At 34.3% G+C, this 17,190-nt stretch overlaps 1 long non-coding RNA gene across 5 annotated transcripts; it reads right to left on the bottom strand.

The window, feature by feature from the left end:
* Positions 1-7,054: 7,054 nt before the first annotated feature.
* Positions 7,055-12,728, bottom strand: LOC147388998 (uncharacterized). Of its 5 annotated transcripts, none has more exons than XR_015170727.1 (7): positions 12,056-12,728; positions 11,773-11,812; positions 11,570-11,668; positions 9,595-9,691; positions 9,280-9,385; positions 8,596-8,653; positions 7,055-8,383 (listed from the first exon to the last, which is right to left on the bottom strand). It is a non-coding gene; the product is annotated as an uncharacterized LOC147388998 (long non-coding RNA). The 5 variants fall into 5 exon arrangements; XR_015170729.1 differs by having other exon boundaries at positions 9,595-9,653; XR_015170726.1 differs by lacking the exon at positions 11,773-11,812.
* Between the last annotated feature and the right edge of the window lie 4,462 nt (positions 12,729-17,190).

Here is a 17,190-nt window from a genome sequence, read left to right as displayed (position 1 = left end):
TGATCAAAACTCTAATTAAAATCTAATTGAAAATCAAAATTAAAAATCACTCAACCAATTAAAATGTAAAAATAAAATTAAAATCGAATTGATTAACCAATCAAATCGACCAAAGACCAATAATAAAATCAAAATTCAAATTAAATCGAATAGTTGAAATTCAAAATTTAAAATCAAATATAAATGTAAATTTAAATATCAAATTCAAATCAAATTATCAACTCGAATAAATTATTTTTATCGAAATCAACGAATCAGAATCGAAATCAAATTATCGGCCAATGACAATTCATCGACAAGGAACCATTAATGAAGCAAGTAGCGTGAGATCGTTCTCCCATTTTCTTAAAAAGAAAATTCAAACAAAATATAATAAAGCACATTTTCCTCTTCTTCTTCTCTAACACCAATATCTCCAACACTCCTCTAACCCACGTCCTCTCTCCCATCTCTGCATAACTACCCACACAACTCTCCCATCTTTTCCCTCTCTCATGTTTTGATTGGAAAAACCATTATAAAACGTAAGAAAAACAACCATTGAGAGAAGGATTGTTTTTGGGCTGCTCTCTAGATATAAAAAAAAACCCACTCCATCTTTTTCTTCCACAAAAAAAGAAACCTCTAATAAAAAACCTGCAACTCCTCTCTCTCTCATCTCCACCCTCTCTCTCCTCTCTCCCATCTCTCCCTCCCTCACATTTTAAGAAAATCATCATAAAACAGAAAGGAGAAAATGTTTTTGGGGCCCTCCATAAAAAAAAGCCACCATCTCAAAGAGGACTCTCACGTTTTATCTGCCCTTCACAATTTTTTTTTATTTTTTTTATTTTTTTGAGATGCCTCATTTTCTCCATTCTCTTCCCAATGCCCAACCACCTCTCTCTCTCTGATCTCCTTCCTCTTCCTCATGTTCTAGCATAGCACATGTCTTCAATAACTTCTTCTCCATTGCTGTTGCAACCAGCTGCAACATTCTCCTTCCTCTATTGTTGCCCAACGCTCAGCTACCTCTCTCTCTTTCTCCACTACATTCCTCCTTTACTAAAACGTTATTCCAGCCCCTCTTCTTCTTTCTCTCTTCAACATTAAAATCGGCAATCATTTTTGGCTGCCTCCACAAAAAAAAATACATCTACACTCTCTGTCTTCCTCTCCATTCTCAGCCCACATTTCTCTCATTCTCTCTGTGCTCCTTACTCTTCACAAGGTCCCCAACTGCCATAACAACAGCCATAATCATAGCCACAATATTTTTTATTATCATTTTTTGGTATAACTCACACCCATATTGACGCACACGACACAACTCATAAATTTTTTTGAGGTCTTTTTGATGGAATCCAAGCATCCGAAATTTTTCGGCAAAGGAAATTTTTAAACATTTTTTTTTAACATTTTATATTTTATATTTGTTTCTCGAATTCATATGCATTTGAACTAATTCATCAATTTTTGGTATATGTGGCACTAATGGCAATCTTTAAGTTTTTAAAAATTGAGTGGATCGGTTTGTTCGTTTTGGTGTTGATAGATTGATTGAATTAACTCTCCTACATCAAGTGAGTGGATCGGCTCATCATTTTTAATATTATCGGGTCGATTCATTGATTTTTGATGTTATTTGGCCAATTCATTAACACTGATATTAATCAACTTATTGATTTTTTGTGTACATGTAAATTTTAAAATTGATTTTCTCAATAAAAATCAACGAGTCAACTCACTGACTTTTGTGTGCTTTGGAAGTCCCAAATCGAAATTTTCCTATGAAATTGAGCACATGAGTCGGCTCACTGATTTCAATACATATGACAATTCAAAGAAAATCAAGATTTCTTTGATTAATAATTTGTGCGTTGATTTACTGATTTTAATACATGTGGCAATTCAAAAAAATCAAGATTTCTTTGATTAATAATTTATGGGTCAGCTCATTGATTTTAATACACGTGGCAATTCAAAAATCGAATTTCTTTGATTAAAAATGTGTGGGTCAACTCACTCATTTAATGCATGTAGCGATTCAAAAATCGAATTTCTTTGATAAAATTTCGTCAATGAGCCACTTCACGAATTTTGTGTACATGGCATTAAAAATTGATTTCATACTCCTCCAAAATGTGACTAAATCAATTCACTAAATTTTAGTGCCACATAAGCCTGATCAATCGTGGGATTCCACTATGCAAAATTCAAGAATCTATATAATTACTTTATTTTAACTGTAAGATTTATTTAATAAATCCGATGTAATTTGATGATGATTGGACCCTAGTTTGACCTTTAATCTTTGAATGTTGATCGTAAGATATTTTTGGATCGTAGTAGAGTTTGATCATCTTGATTAAGTAGGTTCGGTGCCTAACACCTTCTAAAACCCATAATCTGACCCCTTACCCATTGTTTGTGGACCAACCCGATCCATTTTTAAGTTATCTATGGTTCCTAGACCTAAAGTAGGTGGCGACTTCCTATTCTTTAAAAGTCCCCGATTGGCATAATCGGACCCTATTCGCTATTTAGTGGAGGAGTGGGGTCAAGAAAATTTCAATAGGAGTGTTAGATGAGCTCAGTATTCCATTTAAAGGGGTGAGAGATGCCACTACCCAAGTTATTTTCGAAAGGAAACCTTAGAAACAAAAAATAACATTTTATTTGAATCGAAATTGAAATCCCTCAAGCAATTTGGAAGATAATACTAGGGGTGGAGGAAGATGGGTTTTCTACATCATAAATATAAATCACAGGAAGAAGGGGGTATGCCTCGAGATGATCTTTACACTATTTTTCTTTTACTTGTAACACCACTCGCTTACTTAGAAAAACTACATATAGGTATAGCCATGCATATGTGTTTTGCTATGTTAATTACTTAGATGTTGGATGGTATTTATTTAGCTAATAGGGATTTATTGGATCACTAACTTCTAGAGCATTTTAAACTAATACATTTTCTAGAGATTCTCAAGTTCTAGACATGTTGGCTAGCAACATTTTTTTTATAATAAATCTCATTCATTAGCTCAAGAATTTTCGTTAAACCACCCATGACTCTCAAGAGAAAAAAAATAGAAAGAAGAAACATAATAAAAAAGAAACAAAGAAAGAAGAAAATATATATTTTTGAGATGTTGGCTTACTAAGTAGATTGAAATCTGTGAATCAATATCACGATCTTGGTTTTTAAGTATTAAAAAAAATAAAATAATGGAAAATGAAAAATAGCAAAACAAGATCTAATCATAAACAAATTTTACGTGGTTCCCTCAAGATTAAGGTACGTCCACAGTGAAGAGAAAACTCGTAGTTACATATTTATTTTTTCTTTTATCAAAGAGAGAAAATATATATCATAGGAGAACATAACTAGGGTTTTACATAATACTAGTGAAAATACATAAATACCCATGGGAAAACATAACTCAACCACCAAATACTATGTTTGATGAACAATACTCCTTACTGACTAGAACTACCAAGCTTCATGAACCATAACACAGAACTCATCATCATCTACTATTGCTAACCACTCATCTACTTGTTTGTTTTAAAAAAATAAAATGAAAATATTCTCCAAATATCGAGAAAAAGACAACTTGCAACCAAAAGCCTCATATTCGATGAATCACTTCAAAAACTAGTTGAGAGTCATTATATTGTGATGTTGAGTTATTCCGGCATTCTTCGTTTTCTTCTTCCTACTCTTTGGACATCTTCCTCTTGCCCTCTTGTTGTACCCCATTTTTTTTATTGATGAAATAGGGCTTAAGTCATCGTCACTTAAGTGATGATTCAGTGATGATTCCTTAAGTTCTAACCACTGACATTACTGTATTTAAAGGCTTCAAGAGGTAAAACAAACTCCCTTTTCTAGTTCTTTTGTTAGAACTTCCGGTTTGTCATCTGCTGACATCACTGTATTTAAAGAGAGATTGAAGTTAGGAACAAATGATAAGGAAAAAAAGTCAGCCAATAAAAAGTATTTATTAAAATGGGATGGAAAAAATAGACAAGCTAAAGAAAGATAACTCACTTATGACGGGGATGCCAGTAAAAAATTTGAAGCCCATTTGTTTCTAGCATGAATACATACAACTGTGATGCCAAGTCAAATTCACATTCCATAATAAGGAAAAAAGTTCTATGGGTGAATCAAAGCAGAACACAATTTTTTATGCATGAGGGCTCCTAAGAGGATCATCTAAAGGGGATCCATTATCAACTATACCCACATATACAATTGTTTCCCTAACACTAGTTCAATCTTGTTTTTTGGAAACAATTTTTCAAATAAAACATATTCAAGTAGGAGCAAAAAAAAAATTATAGAATTCATTTCTTCTAGTCAAAACAATAGAAATGCATATCTAATTCATTATTGAAACGAAATCGAAAAAGAACTAGCATTGAAATGGACTACATTTGGGCTTCATCGAAGATTATATATTTCAAAACATGGCACAGATAATGTCAATGTTGTGCACAAGGATCATGTAGACACCGATTGGGACTATTTGAATGTCGAGCAAAACAATCCATCTGATAATTAGGTTAATCGGTAAGATTATGATGAACTTTATGCATTATATAATCCATTTCCAATCCAAATAAGTAGCTTGGCATTTGAAGTTCCCCATCATTAACATCAATGTCATGTGAAGAAACATCATTAACGTATCCATTAATCTTGAGCATTCAAAGAAAATTGAAGTTCATTGGAATCAATTTTTTTCTAAAGACTTACTTATTTTTAAAATTTAAAAACCCAAAAACTTCATGCTTAAGAAAATTTGACCCATATTTCTATCCTTCATCTCTTTTTTGCATTGCTCTATCTTCAAGTTTTTTTTTTAAAATGAATTTCATCATGCATGGGATAACTTGGGAGGAATTAAATGCCCAACCAAATAAAGAGAATTTCAATGTGAAGAATAGTAATAGCTAACCTTTGGCTCGCTATTAGGTTGGGATCCGACCAGTGACCTCATGGTTGCAGTGCAAACCATCCGATTAAGCTCCACCACCACCACAATCAACATCATCATCATCTAAGCTTTTATCCCCAAAATTTGGGGAGATCCTTTAATTGAGATGCAAGCTCAAAATTCAATAATGATCATATACTTTGAACAATGAAAAACTAAATAATAAAGCAAAGAAATTGAAACTACTGTCTAAAGACAAGATAAAAAAGAAAAACTAGAGAAACCTAACACTACTAATAGGCATCTTGGCTAGAATCTCCATATATAATTTTATTCTTTTGCAAAAAATTAACAATCCCATGTACCATCAAAAGACCATTTAACCGTCCTCAATTTTCCTGAAATGGTAATGCATTTATTGATCATGTGTCATTAATTTTATCACGTTAATGCACCTAATCCCATCATAATTACAAAAGCCTTTTGCCTACAAATCCAGGCTGATGAATATCTTGGAAAAGGAATCAAGATTCTATTGTGGCGCCCCGCCGAACGCTAACACAAATCCCCATGTCAGATCTCGAGGTACTAGGTGGTACCTCAAAATTTCGGCATGGTCTCCTCTGTTTATGTTAGCAATCCAAGGCGTTTAATCAGTACCTGATAAACGACATACAATCCTGTATACAAATACAAAATAGAATACGAGCAGAAGCCTATATACATCCAATAATATACGGTAGATCAAAGTACGGAAGAAGAAATTTACGGGATTATACAGGAATCCCTCACTCTAACAAAATTCCTATCACTTAGTACAAATCTATAATACTCCTAGACAAATGGAGTATAATCCCAATACTTACCAGGTGACGGACTCTGGTTGTCTATCTGACCCACCAGATAGTCCTCACTCGTGCTCTATACCTGCCTCGCCAAACTCTGAATCTGAAACTAAAAAAATAGAGAAGGAAAGGATGAGTAACAATGGTTACCCAGTAAGGAAACAAATAATTTCTGCCAATAATCCATCCTACATGAATGAATAAGCATACTAAATCATTTTAAAATCTGTAAAATTTTATAAAAGAACTACGATTAACTGGTATATATAGCCAGGAATGAGCAACTAAACATTTTAAAACTCACATTACATCGATCATCATTACTCACTATAACATTATCTTTTTATACAAATCTAATTGATCAAATGGAAACATTAAACATGGATTTCATTTTATATATCAAAATAAGCAACAGATACATAATACACAATGGTGGAGTATTGGAATTAGAGTGTTGGGATTCACGACTGGATCGCTCCCAGTCGGGACATGATGTTACAATTTCTCTCTGGCTTTTAGTTCCTGATTTTGTGGCCGGTCGCTGCACTTACCACGCTTGGTTGACCATTTATCCGGCTCAGGCTGGCCGTTTGACGTGACCGTAAGCAATGGGTCTCTTTTCGATGTGTCAGAACGTTCGACTACTATAGATTGTTAGTGATCACTGATCAATCATCTTCGTCTATGCCTATCAAGCGTGCATATGATTCCCAAATATACAAACCATCCGTATACGACCACCTTTACATTACAAGTTCACTGGTAAAGATAGAGAGGAATATCCCGGATTCCAGTTGTGACTCCACTCTCATACGCGTCCCATACCACGTATGAGTTTGGTGGTCCCTACCGTACATCCCAGGATAGTACATCACTCTGGATGATATGACGCACTATCCCTTCAGGCATTCACAAACTCTTTAACAGCTCACAAAATAGCTACACTACAACATTTTTGATCTATAGCGGCGGAAAAATCCGTCGCTACAAGGTAATTTTTCCGCCGGTAAAAGCTATTGCGGCGATGAGCAGCAGAACCAAAGATCCGTCGTGGTTGCCTCCGTCGCTAACTATAGCAGCGGATAATCTATTCCGCTGTTGCAGGTAGTACATTTGGCGGCGGATCTCAATATCCGCTGCAATAGATCCATTTTTTCACAAATAAAATATAATACATATAGCGGCGGATCTGAATATCCGCTGCAATAGGTTAAATTTTTAACAAACAAAATATTATACATATAGCGACGGATATTCAGATCCGCTGCAATAGGTAAATTTTTAACAAATAGAATATAACATATATAGTGGCAGATATTAGTATCCGCTGCAACATATCATTTAAAAAAAAAAATTAACACATATAACAACGGATATTAATATCCGCTGCAATAGGTCACTTTTTTTTTTCTAATATATTTGATCAAGAACTACCCTATCATCAGCACCAACCTGTCAAATAGCCAGAAGACCCCCATTGACTAACAGATCAGAATATAAAACTAGACAAATATGTTTCGTAGAAACAAGTCCCAAAGAATACCACATGATGCACAAGTACCTGTTAATTCTGCATTCAATCACTCTTTTGTTCTGGTTACTATGCATTATATCGGATCAAAAATAGAGTTCAATGACTAGCAAGAGGGAAAAAAAAAATCTCCCAAGTATCATAAGTTCATGAAAACACATGGCAAAGTGCTCATTAAGGTTTCTTGAGAGTATTTGATGTTTTTCCTATACTTTGCATTGGATAAGCAATGCCTATCAACTTAGCTAGTCGCATAAGTGAGGTTTCCAGATGGGCCCATTTGATAAATACCTACTATTCTGCTTTTGTTCTTGGTTCCAATATAAATCCATTTTATTCTGAACAATTATTATTTCCAAAAGAAACCTTCATTTGTATGTTTAATTGAACAATTCATATTTGTTATGTTTGATACATTTGAAAAAGTCAAGGCAAAAACTGTTGATCTGACATTGATTTTCAATTATAATTTAAGTGAGTGACTCTTTGGAGGTAGAGTAGAGGCATTACCATCAATGGTACCATGCTTAGAAAAAAAAATGGCACCTTGGTTAAAATAAGAGCAACTTATATCTGTGCCAGAGATGCAGAACGTACCCACCAACAACCAAACATGTGAACACATCTATGGAATTAATTGATACATCAAGAGATTAAATCCACATATACGTTACTAGTCCAATAAGTACACACACAAAAATACATTCATGTATTTGCACGCACATGCAAAATTCTGTGTATAAATAAGATAAAACTGTTGCAATTCTAATGGAGATCCCAAGTGGTAAAATTGGCTGTTGTAGTATAAATCAAATGCAATATAGAGATTGCTATTTCACAAAGTTTACGAATTTCCATAGTTAGAAAAGATGCCTCAATCCACAGAAATGGCTATAGTCCTTTCTGAAAAATCAGTGTTGAGTAAAAGGTAAACTTACTTAAAGCTCCGAATGTGACATGGTTAACACACTTTGACCCACTTCACAACTAACCAAGTGAAACGAACCACCACCAGCTTCGATAATATCCAATGGATCATTTATTAGAAATCGATCGAACAAATGACCACTTAAAGAAACCTGTCAAATTTAAATAAGAGTATAAGATCATTAATGTCGAACAGAACCTAACCTAACAATTATCAGAAATGATAGGATAATCCATAAAATCCAGAAACTAATTAGGGAATTAACATTATTTAATTCATGGATGAAAAGGAAAAATTAGATAAATTTGGTGTGAGGAAGATGACGGAAACCATTTAGATGGTTGCAAAAATTCTAACACCCACCGATATATTGTATTTCTTCTTTCTATAGTTTCCATTTGGAATAGTTTCGGATGAATCACTGCAAATCAAGAGGAGATATTAACTGTTAAGAAAAGAAAATATATAAAATAAAAACATCATAAACCATACAGATATACTTCACAGTTTACGATTTAAGAGAAGCTAATATATCTCCTTTTACTAAAGTGACTATTTTGAGTAGATAACATTCTACCAAGGGCTTAGACCCATAACTTAGTTCGCTTGACACGTTGCGAACCAACTTTGAGGTCGTGGGTTCAAGTCCAGCTTACCCATCAAAAAAAGAAAAGAAAAAAACATCTTAATAAAATTCTCGTATGAATTATAACCTTCTAGAGAAGTGACTAGTTTGAGTTGGAACATTTTACTTCATTCTCATATGAATTGTTTTAGTTAATGATATCGTACAGTTGAAGATGAAATGTATCATTTGGGAGTAAATTTGTAGGATAAAAAACAACCAAAAGGGAGAAAAAAAACAAGAAAAAAGAAAAGACAAAACATACAAGTATAATATGAAATAACCATGTGTAACTAGTTCACAATGACAATTTCAAAAGTGAAAAAATAAAACAAAAAACTGGAGTAGTTCATCAAGCATACAGATATAACTTATATTTGAAAAAAAAAACAAGGAAGACTGGGACAGGATTAGAAACTTACTCAGAATCAGAGTTTCGCATATGAGGGATGTATTCATACAAGGAAGTAAGTGCTCCTTCATGGGCTATGCAAGCTCTTCTTAAATGGGAAGGCAATTCTGAAATATCTTTGAAGGAAGCCAAGTTATCAATAAATTGGGACAGGATATTGCCAAAATGTTGGGAAGCCTTTACACAATGAAAAATATTTTATAACCAGAACTCGAGAGTTAAGAAGATATGCAATGGTCCTCAAAATAATCTTCATATCTTGCACGTAGATAGAACATAAAACTTAACCATTGGAATAAAGGATTTATTAATCAGAATCTTTTACCTCTTTTGCAAACTCTGTTGGAAGAACGTCAATAGCTAGACATATCACACCATTGCCCTCTATGTCAAGATGGTATGAATCAAAAAAGGAGTCATACCTAAAAACCATGATCAGCCATGCTATCAAGATAAATGATTTAATAGTAGCTGGGCAGTTTTTTTTCTTTTATTTTATTTTTTACCAAGACATAATGAAAACAAAGGCCAGCTGAAAATAAAATTGCACCCAAGGAGATGTAGATCAAATAAAACAAACTATAAAGAAAAATATAGCAAACATCTATCCACAAACAGGAAATGGACACAGATATGTCCTACAGATAGATTCATTGCTCTTTAGCTGCCTGCGAAATAATTTTTAGAAGTTTCTAATGCAAACAAATGAGGCCTGTAATATCTAAAATCATTGTCAACTAGAGGTAGGTTTATTTAGATTCTACAAATGAATTTAAGTGTAGCACCAATAGGGTATAAAATGAAGTCATTTGAGATAGTTTTGGCATGCACAAAGAAGACTAAAAATGACAGTCTAAGTAATGCTTTGGTGAAAGTTAAAAGGATTTAAAAGAACAAGAATGGTAAGATCAACAAAGTTAAAAGGATACTATGTTTATGTATTCCTCAAAGTGCATAATTAGGCATCAAAAAGTTTTACTTAAGATGGGTGAAATTTTCAAACTCTAAGAAAAATCAATGATTCAGCCCTTATCACTTATGGGGAACCATTATGTTATTGTTTCGATAATAATTTTGTTTAACTAGCTACGTATTTCCATTTAAAACAAGTTACAAAATAATGTTGAACCTGTCCATTTTTTTATGGGTATAAGCTGGACTTAAACCCACGACCTCAGAGTTGCTTTGCAATGTGTCAAACCAACTGAGCAGGGGCAGAGCTAGTGAACTTTGAGACACCCCTGTATTTTCAACTAATTACATGTCCCATTTGCCCCCACTCCCTCACCTCTCTCCCCATTTGCCCCCACACCCTCACCTCCCTCCAACCCCCCCCCCCTTCCCTTCCATTTTTTGTTGATGACATTGCCTCTTGACAGGGCCTTCTCATATACTAATAGGAAATGACCTAAATATCATTTTCTTCAACTTCTAACCAAAAACCTCTGAATTTCTCTCTAAAACCATTCATCTTTAAGTTCTTCAACTATACAACTAACCATAGTTTGCCCCCACTACAAGAAAATCCTGGCTTCACCCCTGCAATTGAGCTATGGGGCCCATGTTGAACCTGCGTCTTATAACATTGAATATAGCAATCTATAGAATTAGACTTAGTTTTGAAATGGCTATTGCTCATTAAAACACCCAAGTCAATTCCAATGGTTCTACACTTAGGTTACCCCATTAATCCATTATAATATTTTCAATTATCAAGTAAGTTTCTGGTTGTCCGTTTTCCTAAATTTTTGTCCCTTGTGTCCACCACTAACCTATAAGAAAAGATATCTAACTTACTCCATGGTTTTAACTTTCAAGACTGTTAGCACCACTTGTTTAAGGCTATGATAATTCAATTTGCACATGAAATAGTAATTTATCTCCTCCATGCTACATTTTAAGTAAGCAATGGATGTGTAGAGAAGCTTCCACTGCCACCATTTCAAATTGGATTTTTTTTTAATTCACTTCCTTAGTACTTTTACATTAAATCTGTGTTTTTCTCTATATTGTAAAATATTTTTGTTTCCCATGCAACATAATCTACTTGCATTGCTTTAAAGCTACAAGACATGCTAGGAAGAATACCAATCAACCCTCAAGGCATGACAAATGACATTCAGCCAATTAAGTTCATCTATTTTAGAAGTGCATCAAAAAATATTTTAGTGGTAGAAAGAGAAAAGGGATACATGTTTAGTACTAATATCACCCTTATCACTTCAAACTTTAGAGTACATCTACAGCAAAAATATTCAGAATGTTTATATAGATTGAAAAAATGCATAAGAGAAACACACCTTCCCTACAAAATCCCTAATGCATAGGAAATAATCAATTGGCGTAACCATGTGTTTGCTATGAACAATTTCCCCCAAGATTCGTTCAACTGCGGTACCCTGATTTGAAAATCAAAGAATCAAATGAAGAACAAGCAGTTTGTTTTTAGTTCACTATACATGTATATAATACCAGTCTTTGATGATAGGTTAACTCCACTCACCTTTTGAACACCAAAAGATCTGAACTCAACAGATCGGATACTTTGAACAACAACAATAATTGTATTAGCAATTGGGCATGATTTACTGGAAATCATTGGATTTTACTTAATTTTTTTGGAAGAAAATTAATATATACGTCTCTTTTAGAACAAAAACAACTAGAAATGTTTGATTTTCATACATAAACCACAGAAAAATAGAGATTAAAGGGAAAAATGCTCAAAATTAGGATCATACATAGAGAGAAAGAGACAGAGACAGAGACAGAGAGAGAGCTCTTACCAGATGTTGCAAACCGGATTGTCGAAGTAGATCTCACAAGCACAAACAGAGGGATTTCTGCTGGATCAGATCTTTCGCTTTGACGGAAGCTTTTGGACCTAACGAAAATGACTCTAAGCCTTCGCGCAAGCAAGCGTGAGAGAAGCAAGCAAAGTAGAAGCTATCGTAGAAGCGGTCGGGGGAAAACGAGATAGAGTGAAAGAGGCGAAGGAAAATGAGAGGGAAGAGGGAAAATGAATGTGATTTTTCGCGGCTTTAAGAAAAATGAATTATTTTTCCACGGTTTGTGTATGAAACAGCGCGAAAAAATTTGAGTGAGAAATTTCTTTATGTGCGGGTCCTATAGCGGCGGATACATTTATCCGCTACAAAAAAATATATATCATATTAAAAAATATTGTATAGTGGCGGATAAAATTATCCGCTGCAATAAATTATGTCAAATTTTTTTAAACACTGTAAAAAAAATTTGAGTGTTTATGTGCGGGTCCTATAGTGGCGGATAAAATTATCCGCGGCAACAAATTATTTGAATTTTTTTTTTAATCATCATGAAAAAAATTGAGTGTGAAATTTATTTATGCATGGGTCCTATAGCGGCGGATAAACTATTCCGCTGCAAAAAAATATACCATAATGTCATATAGCGGCGGATAAAATAATCTACTGCAAAAAAATATCCTATACATGGTTCCCTATAGCAGCGGATAAAATAATCCGCTGCAAAAAATGCACCATAATGTCATATAGTGGCGGATAGAATAATCTGCTGCAAAAAAAATGCAAAAAATGTGTTATACATGGTCCCTATAGCGGCGGATAAAATTATCCGCTGCAAAAAAAATTTATATAGCAACGGATAAAATGATCTGCTGCAAAAAATGCAAAAAATGTATCATAATACGTTATGCATGGTCCCTATAGCAGCGGATAAAATGATCCACTGCAAAAAATGTACTATACTGCAGCTGAAATAGTCATCCGCTGCTATAAACCGCCGCTATAACTCGAAAATGTTGTAGTGCTACATATATATATATTATTTTCATTTGAAAACAAAAGAGAAATTAATAATACAAAGTTAAGAATAGATATCCAGTTTCCTACCATGCAAGTGTGGCCACCCGGCCTAAAATAAATAACATAACGGAAACGTAAACAGCGCCTCGCGCTAACAGAAAGGAAATAAACATGCAACCAATAATATTATCCCTGGATATCTGTTCACCAACCTGCACACAACACAACAACGTAAAATGCAGACATCACCCCTCGGGTGTGACTTTGACATTTTACCGTTTCATACCCTTTTTCCTTTTTTTTCTGATTTTTACAGTTTTCAATCTCTTCAATAAAATATCCATTTTCTGATATTCATCAACTCAAAATGAGTTCATTGAATATTAAATCACATTTTCCAACTATAGAATTTATTTTTATCAATAATATTGAAAAAAATACAAATTTCATATCAAAATGGGGTCCGAACAGTGCACAAGACCCAATTTATGGAAATAACCCGTTATAATACTCTACCCACGTATAATTTGTTAAAAATACAATTAAACATATCAAACATGCAATTTCTGGCGTGAATTTTGAAATAAACAAAGAATTCTATATTTCGGAAATACATCCAAAATTTTCCAATAAAATCCTAAATGCAATTTTCACAATCTATGATTACTAATAGAAATTGAGAGTTCCTTACAATCACTAGGCGACGAAATTGAAGAACGTGCGCGGAAATTGAGGCAAAGGGCGCGGAAATCGAGACGGACCGAACTTCGAAGCGGCTGATTTTCGAAACCGGCCCAGTGGTTTTGAAGATCTCGATGTGCTCGTCTCTTCTCCCTTCTACGATGAAAGACGGTTTGACCCCGAAATTGATGAAAATCGAGGTTGAAGCTACGAAATCTCCGTATAAAAATACGGCTGATTTTTGACTATACGAGGTGAAAAAGGCGAGAAAACGAAAGGAATTTGGGTGGGTTATGTAGAGAATGAGGTTGCGGACATTTCTCCCTTCTGCGTCGGAAGACGGTTTGACCCGGAAACGGACGAAATCCGAGGTCAAAGTTTCGAAATTTTCGTATCCAAATACGGTTGATTTTTGACGATATCAGGTAAAATAGAAAGTGAAACAAAGAAAGGTTGGGTGGGTTTTGTAGAGAACGTAGCTGCGGACATTTCTCCCTTCTGCGTCGATCGTCGACGGTGAGCCGTTTGTGAGAGATCTGAGATTGAAGATCGAAGAGAAAAAAAAATTCATTTTTTTATATGTCTCGGCCGTATGGACGCGTTGGGGAAGATGACATATAAAAAAAAATTAAAATTATTATTTAAATAAAATGTGGGACGAATTCGGTATTTTGTTAATTGTTTCGATCGATGATAACTTGATCATTCGGACTCCAAAACTGACAAATGAATACTCTATTTCACCTAATTTTTCATTCCGGATCTAATGGTATAGTCAATTTCTACAAATTATGTCTCCATAAAAAATTTACATTTTTAGCCTGATGTGACCCATAAACTTGATGTCGTTTTCGTTTTTTACAATAATTCGACTTCCTGATCTCCAAAAATGACAAATAAATAGTCCATGTTGAATAATTTTTCATTATGAATCCAATGGTATAATCGAATTTTAAAAATTATTGCTCTACTAAAAAGTCACTATTTTAGCCTAGTCCGACCCGGTAATCGAGGATTTTGCAACTTTTATATTTGGACTCGCATTTGAACGTGCTTATAGGCTAAACTATGTTTTTCGATCATTTTGAATCTAATGGTGAGGTCAGATTCCATTAAAAATGATCAGAAACATCCTAAAGTTTTACCCCTAAATCCCACTTTCAAGATTTTCTTAAAATTTCACTATTTATTTTCCTCGAGATACAAATTAAAAATTCGGGGTGTTACATTCTCCCCCTCTTAATAAAAATTTCATCCTCGAAATTGAAATCATACTTATCAAACTTTGTCGCGATTCCACTAACACGACATGTATAATAAACACTACCTATTTTCGATTACTATCTATTCTTAGTCCCAAGTCAATCTCATTTATAGCTCGTAGACTTATATCTACCATTTTCTGTCAACCCAACACTTTCATTAATTAATCACTCTATTTCAAACTCATACTCCAACTAATCCATTATTTGTATAATCATAAAATAATAATCAATTCACCTTGTATCACTTGCCCACCAATGTCTATTAACCACAATCCTTTCACATCTTCTTTATTTTTCATCTTTACTTCTCTCATCAATTACATCGTCTATTATGTTTTACTCATACTTTGTAGGAATATTACTCCTCAATGCATAGTCTTATCGCAAACATACAATTATCTTTATATTCAATTCAATATTACATTTTCTACTTATGGTGATATTTCCTCAAAACCTCTGTCATAACCTTTATAATTTAAAATCTTACTCGATGGGCTAAATCCTACATCTGTTTTCTCACAATTCTATTAAGTCATCATTAATACAACATTGTCACAAGATTATTCTTTCTCACATTTTACATCGACCCACCTCTTAACTTATACTCTATTAAATCTCTTTAGGATGGATGTGGGCACAGGTAGATGGTAGCCGCTGCTTCTACGGAGTCATAATCTTTACTTATAACGCTTTCATTTCGAGGAGTGAAAATGAACCACGATCGAAGTCTTGAAGTGAGCGCTTGTCTATAGAAAGCATTGATCACGTAACGAGAACGATAATAATGAATTCTTCTACTGGAAGGCAATCGTGAAAGGAGAAAGCAAAAGAAGAGTTAGAACCGACACCGATGATAGAAAGATAAAAGGGAAAAGATTATCTATCTTTCTAAATGAGGAGAATCGATTCAAGAAGTCGTAAAGCAGGACCTGCTTTATCTAATAGTTCAGTCGTTAGGCCTCCCAAAGTTTAGCCATCTTCAATCGAAAGGAAAGATATGCGACTCCCTGCATTGATATTCGAGGAAGTAGCTCTCGACACGAAGGATATACAATAAACACCTGCTTATCTACTAGTGTAATATACAAGTAATTGACTAGACTATTGATATAAAGACTAGCGTACCAATTGAACATCACTTGTCTTTTCACACTTTACAATTATTCTAATACCTATTTTACAACTTCTTAAATGATCTTCCAAAAATCTTATTCTTTCTTCGCAGGGCATTCCAATGGTATAAATAATTTCATTACTTGACCTGTGTCAGTGGTTTCTAGTTCTAGCAAGTGTGCAAACTTTTCACAGCATTATATAATCTAGAGGAACCAATATTGAGCAAAACTCCACGTTCTAACATTATAATTAGAAATTGTACCTTCCAAAACTTCGTTGGAGACATGTACTTTCTCCTGGGTCACAATCCTTGCTCGCGACTGTGATAGAGGGCATTATTTCCTAATATGTTCCACCTGACCACACGCGTAACAATGTCAATAATTTTGTCTTCGTAGATCTCTGTGCAGTAGGCAGTTTGTAGACTGGGGTTTGTAAGCTCTGAACCTACCTTGTTGATTCCTTTGGCCTTGTTGGTATCATTGGAGCTCCAATTGCTCTCTAACTCAGTGATAGAAAACTCTACAACTCAGTAGTGGATGAGTTCTATATTCAGAGGAGATTGGCCTCGAATACATCGGTTTCTTGTCCGGATCTGATCTGGGAGGAAAAAAAAAATCTGAGGTCGACTAATTTGCCCCTTGGAGGTCTGTAACTCTATCTCTTCTCTTTTTATCTTTTACGTTCGATTTATCGTATCTCTTTAATTGGTAGTCTCAATCATTGACCTCCTGGCCCTTAGGTAGGATTATAGTCCACTAAAGAATCTACGGGCCTTTTGCAAATCTGTTTGGATAAGTTCAGGCGCATATCGTGACAACCTAATGTACATCATATCTTAGTCTCTGTAATTGATAGATTGTCCTGCACTAATTTCAAAAACTGTTATTATTTAATTTCTCGAGCAATCTCGGATATAAATATATCGAGAAATATCCTCTCGAAATTTACCCACTCAAACGATCCATCTCCCAATACATTCATCTCAAAATGTTACTAATGATTAGCATCCTCGTCCAACTAGAATGTAATCGACCGTCATCCACTGATCTC

The sequence above is a fragment of the Akebia trifoliata genome, chromosome 12 (genome assembly GCF_017979445.1).
Source record: "Akebia trifoliata isolate Shusen 1 chromosome 12, ASM1797944v1, whole genome shotgun sequence".
In the NCBI taxonomy this organism is placed as follows: Eukaryota; Viridiplantae; Streptophyta; class Magnoliopsida; order Ranunculales; family Lardizabalaceae; genus Akebia; species Akebia trifoliata.
Note: the sequence above shows the minus strand (reverse complement) of the source record. Positions and strands in the feature narration are given on the sequence as shown.